This window comes from Ceratotherium simum, chromosome 1 (assembly GCF_057802395.1).
Source record: "Ceratotherium simum simum isolate JZ-2026a chromosome 1, ASM5780239v1, whole genome shotgun sequence".
NCBI classification, from domain to species: domain Eukaryota; kingdom Metazoa; phylum Chordata; class Mammalia; order Perissodactyla; family Rhinocerotidae; genus Ceratotherium; species Ceratotherium simum.
The window spans coordinates 46,594,943-46,613,258 of NC_141900.1; the positions used below are offsets into that span (position 1 = coordinate 46,594,943).

Genomic DNA, 18,316 nt, shown 5'->3' on the forward strand with positions numbered 1-18,316 from the left:
AATCTTCCAGCTTTTGCTTTAATTACACAAGTTCATAGGAGAATTGAATGGATTACGATTCAGAAGGAAAAATCTGTACTCTGTAGACAGAGTGGTATCCTCACACCTGTACTCCATGCAAAAAATATTCCACATAGCCAGGGAATAGAAAAAGGAGGGTGATGATACATTCACAGAGAACATGGTGACAAGAGATTTTCACATATTGACGTATGTGGGGTAACTATTCAGGTTCAAAACTGATTCAGCTTGAACTAAAAAGCCTGACTTATGGCCTATCAAACATACATTGTACATCGGCTTAACAATTAATGTAACCAATACACTCTCTTAAGATAAGAATGCACGGTCTGGCCGCGTGGCATAGCGGTTAAGTGCACATGCTCCGCTGCTGGCGGCCTGGGTTTGGATCCCAGGCGCGCACCGACACACTGCTTGTCAGGCCATGCTTTGGCAGCGTCCCACATAAAGTGGAGGAAGATGGGCACGGATGTTAGCTCAGGGCCAGTCTTCCTCAGCAAACAGAGGAGGATTGGCATGGATGTTAGCTCAGGGCTGATATTCCTCACACACACAAAAAAAAGATAAGAATGCATACTTCCCCTCCTATGCCCTATTGGTTATGCCCTATTGGTAACGCCCTATTGGTAATGCCCACATTAGTCCTTTTCCTGACATCACGGTCACATTGACCTGCTAATTTGCAATTGAATACCTCTTTGAAATTTTGATGAAAATGTATCCTGGGTGTGTTAATGTATGTTCTTTGTTCCAAAAAGATATAAGACTGTACTGTAAACCCTGCTTCTCCGGAATGCTTTCTAAGGCCTTCCCAGGTTATAATCCTTGCTCTGGCTCAAGATAACTCACCTATTGCTCTTATCTATAGAATGGTTATTGGTTAATTTTTGTTGACATTTCTTGGTATAGTCATGGCAGGATTTCAGAGAAACTCACTGGAGACCACCTGGAATCTACACTGAACGGGCATTCGCCCTCATTGAGCACCGCTCTGGATCACTGCATTCTTCAGGTGACCCTGGTGAGTTCTCCTTAAACCCGGACCTCCCTATTTTAAGTCGACAGTCCAGAGTTTATTTGAGCTGTTTCAAACCTTAAGACTAGATGTCTTAAGGGGGTGCCAGTACATACCCTAGGTCAGAGGAACCTAGGGGGGAATTTCCTAGGCTAGGTGAGCCTAGAGGGAAGTTTGGAGTGAATGGGGCAGGCTGACCTTTTTAATTTGGCTTTAAATTGGAAAGAATTGTGTTTAAAACATCTGAACAAACTGCTTGATAGAGAAATGAGAGACTGAACTTGTTCAGCTCCAAAGAGAAGGGACACCAGCTCCTCCTGGCCAAAAAGGCTTTCTCAGGTGACTGAGAACCTAGCGGGAGTGTCTGAAGTTGAACCTCGAGACGTGCAGCAGTCCCCATAGGGAACTCCACTATCATTCACGTTAATTAATTAACAGCTCGTCTGGGGAAGCGCCTATGAGCCTTGGTCACCCACACGCTCTGAGCCCCCGTGGTGGTATTAGGTTGCTGGTGGGAAAAACCAAGGCACGTAAGAGAGTGTTTACAACCTTACTTTAGGGAGCAACATTTAAAAGCAGCACACTTCCAACCCACTACACTGTCCTTAGATGTTGTTCAGACTTTATAGCAAAACAAAACTAAAAGAAAAGTGGGAAATTGAGCTTCTAAAAGCCCAACCAGTTCCCAAATGGCCAGCATCTCCTCCGAACTCTGGAGACTTGTGAAAATGATAAAAAAAAAACAAAAAAGAAGGGGGGCCTAAGACAGACAGAAAGAAAAAAATGGAAAAAGAAGCTTTTGCAGACGCAAACTGTTAAAATTTTTAAAACAGAGACTATAAAATCTTTGTTGCATCTGTCTGTTTTTTCTGTGTCTGTGTCCGTGTCTGTGTCAGTAAATAGTTTAAAATTGGCTGTTTGGGGACTGAGTCTCTTCTCAGTGATCATAACAAACTTTCTTTAGAAATTACCTTGTTTGTTGCTGCCACCTTGGGAAAAGCCCCGTGTAGGGGGAAGAGGGAGAATCTCCCTCTGCCCTTTCCCTTAAGGTTCTTCTGGCTGGCCAAATAATCAACAAGACAGGTTAGCAGGAGAAAATAATACCAAGTTTAATAACATGTATACATGGGAGAAAGCAGGGACACTGCTTTTCTCAACACAATAGCAGAAATTCTCGTCTTAAATATCATTTTCAGCCAATGACAAAGGAGGATTTTGGGGGTGGGGGGAGTCAGTTACAGGAGATTACCACTAAAGCACAGTAAACAAGAGTAAGGTTATTATGCAGCTCAAGGCCTCACCTTCCACATTGATAAGTCACTAGAAATGAGCTCATCCCCCTCTCTTCTCAAAACAGAGAGGGAGATACCTTTACAAATGGAGATTTCCCTTATAAATGTAAATGATTGTCTGGCAACTCTTCGCAGAGTCATCCAGAGAATGTGGCCAGAGAGACAGAACTTCTGATAAGAGGGGCTTGTTGGTGCCTTTCCTATTGTAACATTTACCCTACGTTATCTTGACAGCCATCATGATAGATCTATTCCAGGAAGGAGCTACCATGTCAAATTCTTTAGGCAGTTAGTGGGGGAGGTCAAATGTCCCTAGAGAAAACAACCAAGGTAAAGAGATAGATTTCAGGGCGGCCAAATCTTGATCTCCCACACCCGTAAAACAGAGATAACTGTAAACAGCTGGCATGATAACCCAGCACAATTTAAAGTTACAGTGGCCGCTTTGGGCTCCTTTTGAGCTTCCAAACCGAGAAACAAAGAAATCTTTAAAGACTCAAAGTCTCCACCAGTGGGAGCTCACCTCTCGTTTCTGGGCCTGATCACCCCAGTGACCCCAAGTGAGGTGCCCTCTCGCAGTGGTTCAAGCTTCTGTTAACCTGTTTGGGCACCTGGAGTAATGTCAGGTTGGCCCGTGGGTCAGTGCTTTGACTGACAAGGCTGCAGCTTCTGGGTTCAGAGAGTCCAACTTCCACCCCTGGGAGCTCTCCTCTGGTTTTTGGGCAACTGGAGTGACTCCAGGTTGGCCCTGGGTCATTTGACTGAAATCTGGAACCCTGTTTTGTCTCCCGTCAAGAACCTGTCGAGCATTTTAGGGGGCTACTGAGACAGTTATGGGACAAGAGTTCTGTAATTTGTTCTGTAAACTGTCCTGCTGGGGTTGTGTGCCCCAGGACAGGAACTGTTGTGTGTGTGACCCTTATCTTGATAATCCTTGGGAAGAGGCCATGAGGGGGAGACCTGATCACCTCTTTCCCTTCTTAGTCTGTCTCGTTCATCACCTCCTCTGTCTTCACCAAGTCGGGGTTAAGTTCAGGCTGGACCTGAGAAGAACCTGGACCTTCTGTAAAACTTGAAAACATTTTTCCAAGGACGTAACTCTCAACCCTGGCGTTGGGAGCCCTGGCCTCCAGCCCGCTCCAGGCTTTTGCCTCTTCACTCCCTGGCTTGCCTTGTGCTGGCTCAGGGCCTAAGTGCCCGGGCTGAATGGGACTTGACTAAATCTTATAGCTAAATTGATGCCCACAGTGGGGCTCTGCACCCTTCTCCGCCCCTGTCAGTGGGACACTGGCTGTACTGCCATGGGGAATGTCCCAAGCATCCCTGGAGACTCACTCCTCGGGTGCATTTTAACTAATTGGGAACACTTTCCATTGGATGGGTTATACCCCAGAAACTCCATCTGGGGGAAAACTTGAGTAGTTTCTCTGTTCCTTTATGATGTAGTTGGATAGGTAGATCAACCTATAACATCATTTCAGCTACAACCCAATTTCTGAGAAATTAAGAGCAATTGTCCTTAAAAAAAAAAAAAAAAATCCTTGCAAGACTGGAAATGCAGCTCTAGAGGCAGTTCAAATTCCACCCAGTTCCTTTATCTCAAAAAGAATTATCATCTCACATCTCTGGGAGCTGTTAACTGGCGCATCACTAATTCCTAGGACTGAAGAAAAAAAAGTAAAAAGGCCAGAAAAACAGCCATAAGAGCACCTTTGCCAAAAATCTGGCATCTTGAGTGTCTTCTCCACAAATATTAGTACAAAGGCTTAAAACAAAATTTGGATTTGTAACTAGGGAGGTTTGTATTACTGTACCTGATTCATGGCAGCAATTTAAAATAGGTGTGGAGATTCTATGTATGTGTGTCTATATGTATGTTACATATATGTGATATTTTACCTCCAGATGGTATGGTCAAAATTAAGAGCTCTATTTAATTGGCTTAAAGTAAGTGCTTACATAAATTCTAAATGTAATAGAAATTAATCCAGATGTCTTTCAAATTAACATAATATAAATTAATCTCTGGTAAATGAAAACTGATTTAAGTTTGATTTGATTGACAATTGTTGGAAACAAATGATTTAGATAGATAAAGATCAGTAAGATTTTTTGGGTACAATAATTATGTTTTATGGGCTATATACTTGAAAGAACAGCTTCCAAATTCTTTTTAGTAACTTAAAACTTTAGAGTTTCTGCTAAATTAAGTTAAATGATAAAAGTTCATTGAGTATCTGGGTCATTTTCTTTCTTTCTTTTTTTTTTTGGTGAGGAAGATCGGCCCTGTGCTAACATCTGCCAATCCTCCTCTTTTTTTTTTTTTTTTTGCTGAGATAGACTGGCCCTGGGCTAACATCCGTGCCCATCTTCCTCCACTTTATATGGGACACCGTCACAGCATGGCTTGCCAAGCGGTGCATCGGTGCGCACCCGGGATCCAAACTGGCGAACCCTGGGCCACCACAGCGGAGCGTGCGCACTGAACTGTTTGCGCCACTGGGCCGGCCTCTGAGTCATTTTGAAATAAGAGAAAATGCTGAAACATTATTGCTAAACATATATAAGTTAATCTACTTTTGGCTTATCACAGAAACTAAAAGGTGTTTTGGGTCTATTAGTAAACATGTCATGTGTTTTATTAAAATATTATACTATGAAGTAGCATGTTTCTAGAAATTATGAAAAGTGTTTAGAATGCTGATATAAAAGACAGTTTATAATTGCTTACTTAGTTTTTACTTAAAAATTAAGGTTTCTAAGGGTTAAAAATTAATATGTAATTAAAGCTACAAAAAAATTAATAAGGGAAACATCTTTGTATTGAAGGAAAGTAAGATGTATGTTTTCAGTAAAGAAGGTAAACAAAATGGAAATTTTTTTTGTTTGATTAAGAAAGATAAATTTGTCCTAAAGTACTAGAAAGGAAAAAGAAAGGCATAGGACAAATTCTGAATGTAAAAAGAAAGTTATAGAAGGTTTGTTGAAGAGGAACTCTGAGGAAAGAGTTTCGTAATTTCATTTATTTATTTATTTATTTCCCCCAAAGCCCCAGTAGATAGTTGTATGTCATAGCTGGACATCCTTCTAGTTACTGTATGTGGGACGAGGCCTCAGCATGGCCAGAGAAGCGGTGCGTCGGTGTGCCCCCCGGGATCCGAACCCTGGGCCGAACCCTGGGCAGCCAGCAGCGGAGCGTGCGCACTTAACTGCTAAGCCACGGGGCCGGCCCATGAGGAAAGAGTTTTGCACATGGTCAAGTTGGCTAAGATTGAAATGAATCTAATTAAGTAAATAAGTTTTTTTGTTTTTTTTTTAATTTTTTTTTTGTTTATTGCAGTAACATTGGTTTATAACATTGTATAAATTTCAGACGCACATCATTATACACCCACCTCTGCATAGACCACATCAAGTTCACCACCCAGACACCAACCACAACCCATCACCACACACATGTGCCGAACTATTTAAGTAAATAAGTTTTAATGTCAAAAGTAAGCTGGTGCAGGCGCCGGCCTGGTGGTGCAGCGGTTAAGTTCACGCGCTCCGCTGCAGCGGCCTGGAGTTCGCGAGTTGGGATCCCGGGCATGCACCAACGCACCGCTTGCTAAGCCAAGCTGTGGGCGACGTCCCATGTAGAGTAGAGGAGGACGGGCATGGATGTTAGCCCAGGGCTCGTCCTCCTCACAAAAAAAAAAAAAAAGTAAGCTGGTGCAAAATTAAATCTTGATTTTTTCTCTCTCTAAAAGGATAGTGTTCTTGAACTTGATAAAGAGGTTATAAAAGGTTTTCCTTTACCTTTGAGTAGGTCTACCTAAAAGGCAGAAAAACTGTGTTTTGTTAAAATAATTTCCTTTGTTCAAAAAGACTGAGGTCTCTTTTAAGATTTTTTGACTGTTTTAACTCGCTGTTTGCCCTTGACTGTTTCTGCTGTCACTTTGAATGGATAACTAAGCATTGTTTCACTGCGACGAGATCAGCAGCCCCTTCATCTTGTCTAACCAAATGTTTTAAAAACTTTTTAAATTTTTGACAAGCTCCCCAAAATTCATAACCTAAATAAAGTCTTTCTTTTGACTTTTTTCTTTGAGAATTTTCAAGGGGCCCTGAGACTTCTCAAAGAAATTTATTCTCTCTATTTCCTATAAAGAGGGAGATACTAAACTAATTAGGCTTGTTTGTATGCTAAATTGCCTGGGAAGCATTGTCAAGTAAATGATAAACCTTCTTAGGTTATATTGAATAGGTAAATATTATTTACTATGTTAACCCTGCTACCTTGCTTCCAACATCACAAGAGGAAAAGACCATGACTGCATTCTATTTAATTTGGTTTACAGATGGGTCTTACTTAAATGATAAGCAAGACATTATCAAGTGTCTGTGCTGTCCAGCCTCAAGAATGCCTGCTACTGTGTATTAACTCTGCTAACCCAGCAAAAGACTTCCTTCTACAGGCTCAAGAAATCGCCATGGAAGAAGAGAAACAGATGTGGTAGTCAAAAGGGGGAATTTTTTTTTTTTTTTTGTGAGGAAGATCAGCCCTGAGCTAACATCTGTGCTAATCCTCCTCTTTTTGCTGAGGAAGACTGGCTCTGAGCTAACATCTATTGCCAATTCTCCTCCTTTTTGTTTTTTTTCCCCCCAAAGCCCCAGTAGATAGTTGTATGTCACAGTTGCACATCCTTCTAGTTGCTGTATGTGGGACGCGGCCTCAGCATGGCCAGAGAAGCGGTGCGTCGGTGCGCACCCGGGATCCGAACCCGCGCCGCCGGTAGCAGAGCACAGGCACTTAACCGCTAAGCCACGGGGCGGCCCCAAAAGGAAGAATTTTTGAGACCCCTTCACAGATGTGGTTTCGGCCCAATAAGAAACCCATAGTACCTATTGGAGCACAATTGCCGCTGCTCTAGGATATACACCAATTAACCCACTGGCACCTGAAAAGGTAATTTTGTGGGGAAAGCAATACTTTTGAAAACTTGCTCCCACAGCAGCCCATACAGACTATACTTGTTGTGTTATATGCCCAAAATATAGTCTAGGGAAACTATTTCATGAGTCACAAGGCCACTTTCCCCTTCCTAAGGTACACTTTGAGGTACGGCAATTGGACTTTGTCCAAATATCACCATCCTAAGAATATAAATGTATCTTGAAATGATCTGTGTGTTCTCACATTGGGTCGAGGCCTTTCCTTGCAGAAGAGCGATGGCTTTAGACAAATTATTATTGGAGAGAATAATTCCCGTTTGGGGAATTCCTACTGAGTTACATAGGGACCGGGGAACTCATTTCACCAGACGTATAATTAAATCTATTTGTAATATTTGGCCAATAATGCAGCATTTCCACTGTGCTTACCATCCCCAATCCTCAGGACTGATGGAAATTACTAACAGCACAATCAAAATTCAATTGGCAAAGCATTCAGAAGCATTTAATCTCTCATGGCCAAAAGCTCTTCTGCTAGTGCTCCTCCATCTTCGATCTACACATCAGCTGTCTCCTTTCAAGATAATAACTGGATTTAGAGGAAGAAATGTATGAGCCAATTTTGCTTAAAGGAAATATCTTAATTATTGTTAAGGTCTCATTGAGACACTTAAAAAAAGAAAAAATGATGAGAGGTTGGTAGCCAATTTTTTCACAGAGAGCTCCCAGACCTTAAGAATCATGGACCTGGAGACTTTGTTTATCAGAAGAGGCATCAAATAAAAGACTCTTTGCAGCCCTGTTGGAAAGGACCATACCAATTGGTACTTTTAACCAATTCATATGCTGCAGAATCAAAAGGCATAGACTCATGGAATCACATTTTTCGTTTTAAAAAGAGGCTTTTCCACCTAAGTGGATTTCAGTTCCTATTTCTGATACCCGACTTCAACTGAACAATGCAAATATCTCCAAACCAGGATGAGAAGAAGACAGCAGCTGTTGTAGACAGCTGTCCCAAGACCCTGGACCAGGCCAGTATTCCCAATTGTAAATCTCCTCATTTAAATCTTTGTTATGCTTAAACTGTATACCTATTTTAAATTGTTCCATTTGAGGTTTTCAGAATATTATCATACTTAAAGAAAGTGATTGATTTGGAACAGACTGGTCTTGAAGGCCAGGCATTTATCAGGTGGCTCCTAATGGAACTCAATGGTTATGTGGAACAAATCTCTGCCCTGGCTACTGCCTGGATGGCTAAAACACTGCACCCTGAGCTCTCTTTGGATTCAGGGAAGAATTCACTGAGCTAACGTGTGTTGCCAATCTCTCTCTCTTTAAGGCCAGATGGGCTCATTCAGTGTTCCACTGGTATGACCACTGAGCAGCCACCTATATTTGTTCCTTCTTTGGAGCTAGAGGATGTCATATCCCATACGGAAGCCCTTACCAATTGTCAAGCAGGAATAGCCTTTTTAAACACTAAATTGTCTTTAATGAGGAAGGCTGTCCTTCAAAATAGAATGGCCTTAGATATTCTTACAGCATCCCAAGGTGGGATATATATATCATTCAAATGGAATGACGTGTTTTTATACCCAATGAATCTTCTAATGCGTCATCTCTGAATGCCTTGGGCGATCCTATATCTGACCTTGATTTGTTTAGTTGGCTCCCTTCTGGTATTGGCTTCCATTTGCAACTCAATTGCAATTCCTATTTCTATTACTCCTTGGAATTCTTGTATTAGTCATAATATTCAAACTGACTGCTGTTTTCTTTACTCAGTGTTGTAAGACTGGCTTGCTAGCTAAAGTAGCAATTTCTCAGCATTGTGAGATGGTCGATAGATCTTACAACCCTGGACAAATCTCCTTTTCTTATTAAAGCTATGCCTAAGAATTCATTTTTAAGCTAATCATTTCAAGTATTGGATTACCTGTCCTATAATTGTTATAAACAATGTTACTATAGAAAGTCATGTAGAAGCACATGTGCAATGTTTTTGCGATAATCTAAAAATAATTGACAAATTACCTAACCTAGGAAACACTTCCCCTGTTAATATATACCTCTATGCTTGTCCGCTATATCTGACTATTTCCCCCCAATGTGGATAACCGGGCAAATCGATGAAATAAAAGCCTGGCACGGAGGGATGTGATGGACCCAGGGCAGACAGCAACCACCCTGGCACCAAGGGACAATATTTTGATCAGCAATGCTTTCTATAGAAAGATTATTGATCAAAAGGGGAAAATGACAAGAGATTTTCACATATTGAGGTATATGGGGTAACTATTCAGGTTCCAAACTGATTTGGCTTGAACTAAAAAGCCTGATTTATGGCCTATCAAACATACATTGTACATCTGCTTAACAATTAAAGTAAAGAATACACTTTCTTAAGATAAGAATGCATACTTCCCCTCCTATGCCCTATTGGTAACGCCCAGATTAGTCTCTTTACTGACATCATGGCCACGTTGACCTGCTAATTTGCAACTGAATACCTTTGGAAATTTTGAGGAAAATGTATCCTGGGTGTGTTTAAAGTATGTTCTTTGTTCTAAAAAGATATAAGACTGTAGTGTAAACCATGCTTTTTCAGAACGCTTTCTAAGGCCTTCCTAGATTATAATCCTTGCTCTGGCTCAAGTAAACTCACCTCATTTCTCTTATCTATAGAATAGTTATTGGTTATTTTGCATCAACAATGGGTTAAAGAGGAGAAGGGTCGTGTTCTCTATCATTGTCCCAATGGTGAGGCTGGACCAGAGAAGCAAATATTTCATGACTGATTATTATTTTTGTACTAACATTTTTCTTTACCTTGCCAAATCACAAAATTATTACAATTAGGGTGACATCTATTTTTCCCAAGGTGGCTCTCTTGTTCTGATGTAATTATTATGGACTCTCCATTTTACTCTCAAAAATGCCGTGGTTTGGGCAATAAATTATACAGTCACTCTAGTTATAATCAATATATATCAAAGCTATTCTCTCCTTCTTTATGTTCTTCCACTCTTCTTTCTCTACCTTTCTTATTTTCAGAGAATTTGAAGCATCTTTGTAAACAAATATGACACAATAACATGAAAAAGTAAATATATTGAGTTCAAAAGACCATAAAGATACAAAATAAAATAAAGCCAGAATAAAGCCAACACACACAGTGAATAACACAAGGTTCTGTGTGGTTTGTGCATCTAAGCTATAAAGATGCTTTTAGCTTCAAAACCAGCAACAGGATTTATAGGACTAGCAAAATGAAAACATGCCAATAGCTCAGTGCAAAGATCAACAGAAAGTATTTGAAGAACTGAAGCCAGGTAATCTAAATGAAAAGGTTTTGACAGTCAGATTTTATCAGTTTTCTCATTGGATGCCTGCTGTAAATCATGCATGATACTAAAGAGTTGGGGTGATCAAGGCCAAGTTCTAGACCTCAGGAAACTTATATTCTATTAGGAGAATCAGATAACTAACAAGTAAACATTCAATAATTTTGTTTCATTCAACTATAAAGGAAACAAAACTGGTGTTAGTTTTAGATAGAGGTGTCAGGAGGCAAAATTTGTTGGATCCAAGAATAAAATATAAAATATGGGGAAGATAAGATGGCGTCAAGATCTTTTAAACAAACTAATACTCTCTCTGAGAATTAAACACTCAGTTAATAATTGAGCAATCTGCAATTTAAAACTGTATTGATTAGACTTATATGTTTAACTTTATTTATTTAATTTTTCCCCCAAGGCCCCAGTAGATAGCTATATGTCATAGCTGCACATCCTTCTAGTTGCTGTATGTGGGACACGCCTCAGCATGGCCGGAGAAGCGGTGTGTCGGTGTGCGCCTGGGATCCGAACCCGGGCCGCCAGCAGCGGAGCGCGTGCACTTAACCGCTAAGCCACGGGCCCGACCCTAGACTTACTTGTTTATAACGAACACCTAAAAAGTGATTCTGATTCTGCACTTTGATTTTATGTTTTTATTCACTTTTATATTTAATATCAACTTGATACTGGCTCAATACAAGGTTGATATAAGGGAAGCCATATTGTAGAAAAGAAACCATATTGTAACTTTGGATGACCTCTGACTAACTCTGGACTTTATGGCCCCTCCCAGCTGCTATAAGTTGATAACCTTTTTCTTTTGAGTTCCTTAGGAAGGTGATGATTCCCAGACAGAGAGTCTATGCTGATAGCCATCATCAATGACAAATGAAAGATCAGGATATAGGGTGTTGCTCCAGTCTCTGAGGCATATCAAGTAAAACAAAAGACTGCCAGGAACTAAGACCAGATGGACGCCCCCACCCTGAGACCAGATGCCTCCACCCAGTAATCAGATGGATGCCCCACCCTGGGACCAGATGCCTCCTCCACTTGCAGACCAGCCCTCTATATAACTGGCCTGTAGTCTTTGTTCTATAAGATGGTCTTTAGAGACATTAGTTGGCTATCTTCCCCCTTGCTAGCAAGCTGTAATAAACTGCCCTTTCTTTTCCACCATCTTGCCTCTTGACAATTGGCTTTTTTATCTCATAGCCAGCAGATCGTGCCCTTTGTGCACAAACTCAAGAAAGCTATATTTTTATTGAGGTCAAATTAATAGACGTTTAAACTGGAAAACTGAAATGTCTGAGGAAAGAAATTACCAAGTGACATCCAACAAAAATATTTAATGTACATCCTTCCAAATTTTTTTCTGCGTGACTAATTACTTACATTTAGCACAACTGGGCTATTAACCATGTGCTTTGTGCTAAAAAAATATAAACTTTTTTATTTTTCTGATTTATTATTATTGTAGTTTTAATAGATAAAACTATATATCATGACTTTAGTGATTGTGTACTACTATATCATTGTATGGATTGCATGGATGTAGTATCTGATTTAAAGTGTTCTATTTATTATTATTTAGGTTAAGAGCTACTTTAAGGTTTTGTAATTTAGTAGCTGTGCTTTACTATTTAGTATGAAGAATTTTATGACTTTACTGTATTGTGTTTAAAATGCCACAGGAGATTATTACAAGCAGAAAACTCTACTAAGTCATTGGCCAGTATATTTGGAAATGAAATTTCTGGCTATTTTCAAGGAAGGAAATTAAGCATTAGAATTTTTGGGGGCTAAAAATTTTTGACTCAGATTTTAGTCTAGACATGTTTAAGAATTATGCATACTAATTAAGCTAATAGCCAGAAACAAATTTTAGTATACCTTGTTTACTAGATATGCACATAAAACGCCAATGGATTTGACTTTTTAATGTTTGTTGATAGCGTGAATAATGGTTCATTTAATTCTAGAGATTACAAAAAGGGACAATTATTCAAATTCTAAGATATGCTTTAAGTTGAATCATATATTTGTTATATGTATTAAATGCATTTTATGTTATTTTATCTCTTTAAATTATAGTAGCTAATGGCTATACAAAATATAACAAGGTGAGCCCAGACAATGGCACCTAAACTTTTTTTGATAGCTGGAAAGACTGCCTTTTGGGGAAATTACAGACAGATTCTGCCTCCTGGGATAGAGGTAGTGCTTTGTCTTTCAGGCGAACGCTCCTTCATTCCAGGAAAGATCCCAGTGGTAGGCCCTTTAGTAGGAGTTATTACTTCCTCATTGTTCCTGGGGAATCATAGTACAGTGAAATAGCCCAAAGCAGATGTTTCAGACCAGGAGACTAGTGTTAAATCAGTGCAAGGACAGCTCGTATCCTGAAATGATCATTTTTCTCCTGGGCGATAATCTTAGCCATGTATTTTTCTCACAGTCTGTCAGGGAGCATCTTCCCTCCAGCTCAGACAGGAGGAAAGATTGTAAGCAGAAACAGGACTGAATTTGGAATACATCAGCATACAGTGTGGACTGGACTGTTTGTGCTACATTAATGTCATCACATATGTATATTATGTTCATTCATATATGTACATATATATACAAAATAAGCCAAACTTAGATAAATGTATTGCCAAATACTTTGCCCATCTTCACCGGCCCACAGGACTAGACTCTTCCCTGTGGTGGGGGTGGAAGTACCCACCTGAAGGGAATGGATCCATTTTCACTGTCAAGAAACCCAGGGAGGATTTAAGTGTGGGATAGGGAATGAGTAAGGCCTTGGTCTTGGGAGGTGAGAATTTGCTTTCCTCTTGGAGAATAGGAGGTAGCTGGGCCCAGACAGTGAGGTGAGAAAATGCCTGAAGCATTTAGTGAGGGTTGGACTGGCTTCTCCTTTGTGGAGCATGGCCAAGAGCGAGGCAGAGACCTTGCCTCCAAAGACTTTGTTAATAAATAAACTGGGGCATATTAAAAATTTTGAGTGTCTTTGAGTAAAAATAGATTGAAATCAGGCAGTACCAAACCAGAAGTGGTTAGGAGTGCTCTACCAGCAGGAGCTGGGGGAGAGACTTTTAGAGAAAACGCCGAAGCAAAGCGAGGAAATGATTGATTGGCTACAGCGGAAAGCCTAGTTGGCTATTGGTGATTGGCTGTCCTTAGCTTTCAGTTTCATAACCTTGAGGCATTTACAGGCTTAGGTTTTGGTTTGCTTACAGAGGCCACCATGGCATTAGAGCCACCTCAGTCTAACGGCCTCCTTGTTTAATTAATTTAACAGACTCTAAGGCAAGTTGGAAGATGCCCTTGAAGTTATGCTTCAGTTTTAACTTAACACTTTAACAAATCCTAGATGTTAAAAGTCACAGGCTATTCTCAGTTGTACTGTGGGAAATATGAGCACACAGTTTCTTCCCCATACCAAGGCATCACCCATAGAAGGATAGCCGTGGACTATCCTGGATTTATACATGAGGCAATAGCCTGGAAAACTTAAAAAGCTAGGAGGATGCTTAGAACTAATTTCTATTAGTTGGATAGTAGGGTTTAGTGGTAGTGCTACAGTAATTAAAGTATAAATAAGTATCACCTTATTTTATAATCATAGAGTGGCCATGTACATAAGGGTTATAAGTGTTCTAATAATGTCCTTTCACACCACTTATTTAAAATTCTCACAAAAAAAACTCTAACTAGGGAAGTTATTTAAATTGGTTCCCCCATTTTTACAAACGAGAATACGGGGACTTGGAAAATTGAAATTACTTGCCAGATAGACCATAAGCAAATGACATAAAGAGCCCTCAAACTCATGAATTTTGGGCAATAAATTCCATATTTGTTCTACAATAAAACAGCCATCTTCATATCCTACCTAGGTCTCTGTATATTTTCTTGTAGTTTTATTAAAATAGCCTACATATTTCTTAATTTTCATCATTCATTTACTCACCAGAATTTATTGTGCATGACCTGAGTGACAGCTCTCCCACTATCTTCTAGCTCCTTCATCCATGGGACCCAGGACTCAGTTCCTGTTCAAACTTCCCTCCCCAAAGAAATGCAGAGGCTTCAAGCCTGTACGTCAAGTCAAAGACTTTTCTTAACATTCTCACACAGGAGTAAAAAGAGGGAGCCGATAAGGCACATTTCATAATAAATGACTCGGAAGTTCTTTTTTTTTTTTTTTTTTTTTTTAATAATTTTTTATTTATTTATTTTTCCCCGCAAAGCCCCAGTAGAGAGTTGCATGTCACAGTTGCACATCCTTCCAGCTGCTGTATGTGGGACGCGGCCTCAGCATGGCCAGAGAAGCGGTGCATCGGTGCGCGCCCAGGATCCGAACCCGTGGCCGCCAGCAGCAGAGCGCGCACACTTAACCGCCAAGCCACGGGGCCGGCCCGACTCGGAAGTTCTTATTTGTCCTTTTGGATCCTCCCTCCATCCTCCAGCCCATTTCAATTTCCCATCAAAGACTCAACCCAATACCCTTTTCCTCTTTCCAGAGTTTCCCTTTGGAAGGCAACTCCTCTCCCTGTAACAAAATCCCACTTCTTAAAAGCTTGAAAGTCAGGCAAGGGAGGTCTCTGAAGGCTCAGTTTGAACCCTAAAGCAAGCTTACTAAATCATCTCCTTCACAAAGAGCAAAGAAAAGCTCTCTCTTCAAGGGGTCTTCTCCTCAACAGTTAAGAGAGTGAAGTGTTCTTCCTTCATGTGAGTGGGAATTATCTCCCTGTGAGAAAATAACCATTACTTATGGTGAAGGGAGAAAACAAGGAGGGAGGGGACATGAGGAGGCAGTTCTTTTGTGTCTGGAAGGTGAGTTCTGCAGCACTTCCTCAGAGACGGGCCTTTGTCTTAGTCTGCTGGAGCTGCTATAACGAAATGCCATAGGCTGTGTGGCTTAAACAACAAACATTTGTTTCTTATAGTTCTGGAAGTTGAGAAGTCCAGGATCAAGGTGCAGGCAGATTCAGTGCCTGGTGAAAGCTATCTTTCTTGTTTGCAGAAACAAGATGGCCGCCTTCCTGTTGTGTCCTTACATGGAAGAGAGAGAGAGAGCAAACTGTTGTTTCTTCTTATAAAGACACTAATCTCATCATGAAAAGAATCACCATGAATCACCCTCAAGACCAGATCTAAACCTAATTACAACACAAAGGCCCTACCTTCTAATACCATCACATTGGGGGTTAGGATTTCAACATATGTATTGGAGACAAACATTCAGTCCATAACAGCGTTTAACTCCAATCATCCATCATTACTCTCCACAGAAGGTCCACGTAGACAAGGAGAGACCAAAGAAGGAAGAGGGGAGAAGAAGATTTCTGAGGTAATCAATCAAAACCACCCATAATCCTACCATACAAAGATGACTAACTGTAACAATTTTGATGCAAACTTTCTTTTTTGGAGGGGAGTGGGGTGGGGCGCAGAGATTTAAATAAAAAGAAAGAAATCTGTTCCTCTGAAGGCTAATTGTGGTGACAGGATCAGGAATCAAGTTAGAAAGCCATAAGAGAAAGGTCATTGGACAGCTTCCTTCCCGAAGATTCTCCAGCTAGAGTTCCTCTTTGTAACATTCTCAAGTAAGGGGCAGAGCCAGGTTTTATGAAGCCTAAAATTTATAATCTGGGCCTTCTTTATAAAAAAAAAAAAAAGTAAAATTATGCATACAAAATCAGATACAAGGCAAACATCGTTTAGAAAGAGAAAAATCACAATGTATTACATATTTTGAAAAGCTGACAAATACTGTAAACATCACAAAATGCAAACGAGATGCATACTTTTACCAATAAGTGCCTCACACACTTCTATAATACTTTTTCCTACATTTTTTGCTTGCATACTCTTTGAGTGCCTTCTCACGAAACAGTGTTGTAACATTGTCTATAAAGAAAATAGGAAGATAATTCAATCTTCTAGCATAGTTGATAGAAATTTTTTATTATTAATAATAATTTAGAAAAATCTCTTTCAGGGCCGGCCCTGTGGCTTAGCAGTTAAGTGCGCGCGCCCTGCTACTGGCGGCCCAGGTTCGGATCCTGGGTGCACATGGACACGCCGCTTCTCCGGCCATGCTGAGGCCACGTCCCACATACAGCAACTAGAAGGATGTGCAACTACAACATACTACTATCTACTGGGGCTTTGGGGAAAAAAAAAAAAGGAGGAGGATTGGCAATAGATGTTAGCTCAGAGCTGGGCTTCCTCAGCAAAAAGAGGAGGATTAGCATGGATCTTAGCTCAGGGCTGATCTTCCTCACAAAAAAAAAAAAAAGAAAGAAAAAAAATTTCTTTCAGATTCACAGATCACCACTCATGCTATCATATAAAGTTTTAGAATTCTTTCCTTTCTAAGCTATAAGGTTTGGACAAATTTCCACAGCCTAGCATTTTAGTATGTATATTTCAAGACCAATTTTTTTTTCCATTTCTATACTTCTAGTGTCAGATGCTGTTGGACATGTTTATAGAGTAATATGCCTCTGACTCAGGTGCTAACATCCTGTGACATGACACCAGCTGAACTGACACAATGGATGATAGAAAGCCATTCCTACACAGAGACAGCTAGCAATGACATAACTATCCATGCCAGAGACTGAACCACATATCTATGTCATATTAAACTCAATCTCAGTGTATCCCCAACTCAACTTCCTTTTAGACAGATCTCAAAAATTCCTGCAGTCACTGCAACCCTACTTACCATGAGGAAAGTATAAAGAAGGCAAAGAAAGTGAAGACAGCATAGTCTCAACTGACTTCACATAAAATACTTTACTTTTGTAGATGTTACAAAAGCATATGGTCACACGCAGTGCCACAGCCCCTTGCAAGGCCTTGGAAGTAAATGGCCAGTGATAGTAAAAGGCCTAAGCATGTGCTTCGTTAGCTTCCTGGTAAATCCACCTCTGCCTGGAGAGTTGCATTTTGTTTTAGCAAAAGCTTGTCTCCTGAAATTCCTCTCTCACTCAAGGCTGATAACTCCTCATAGACACAGACAGAGCTGTGTAGCACAAAGCGTCCACATAGCTTCATGAATATTTGTTCAGCTAAGTAGATAGGTCTCTTTCCACACAAAAGATTATTTCAGTATATTGGACTACTATGTTTAATAATGGATTTTAATTATGATCAAATGTTTATATTGAGGGCAAACAATAATAACAATAATAAATAGTTAATTCACCTATAATAATGTTTCCTTATGTTTATACGGTATTTTTAACTTTTCAATGTACATTTCCATAAAGAACTACAGCTATTAACTAGATTCCCTGTCACTAGTAAAAATCCCGATAATACATGTAAATACGGGTTAGTAAAAAGACCCATCATCTCACTTATTTACATAGAACGCATTTACCTACAGTACGATGATTTAATGTGTAAGCAGACACAGCAGGAACTGCAACTCCTCCCCCATGTAAATATGTGTCATTCTGTATATACAAACTACCTCTGTAATAAAATGAAGATTACATAAATGGGATTAAAAACCGTAGTACACGATTTTATCCTGATAAATATGTCATTTAAGCAATTTCAAGTATCATTTTGAGACATAAAAATTAGTACTCTCTTTTACTACAACACAGATTTAGTTATTTTATGACCCAGTTACTAATGATAAAAGTTAAAGTAATATTCTTGTGTAACTTATAGAAGAA

General features: G+C 39.9%; 1 long non-coding RNA gene across 1 annotated transcript; it reads left to right on the top strand.

Moving 5' to 3' along the window:
- Positions 1-847: 847 nt before the first annotated feature.
- Positions 848-18,259, top strand: LOC147918194 (uncharacterized). Its single transcript, XR_015550316.1, has 3 exons — positions 848-1,042; positions 15,643-15,969; positions 16,621-18,259. It is a non-coding gene; the product is annotated as an uncharacterized LOC147918194 (long non-coding RNA).
- Positions 18,260-18,316: the final 57 nt, after the last annotated feature.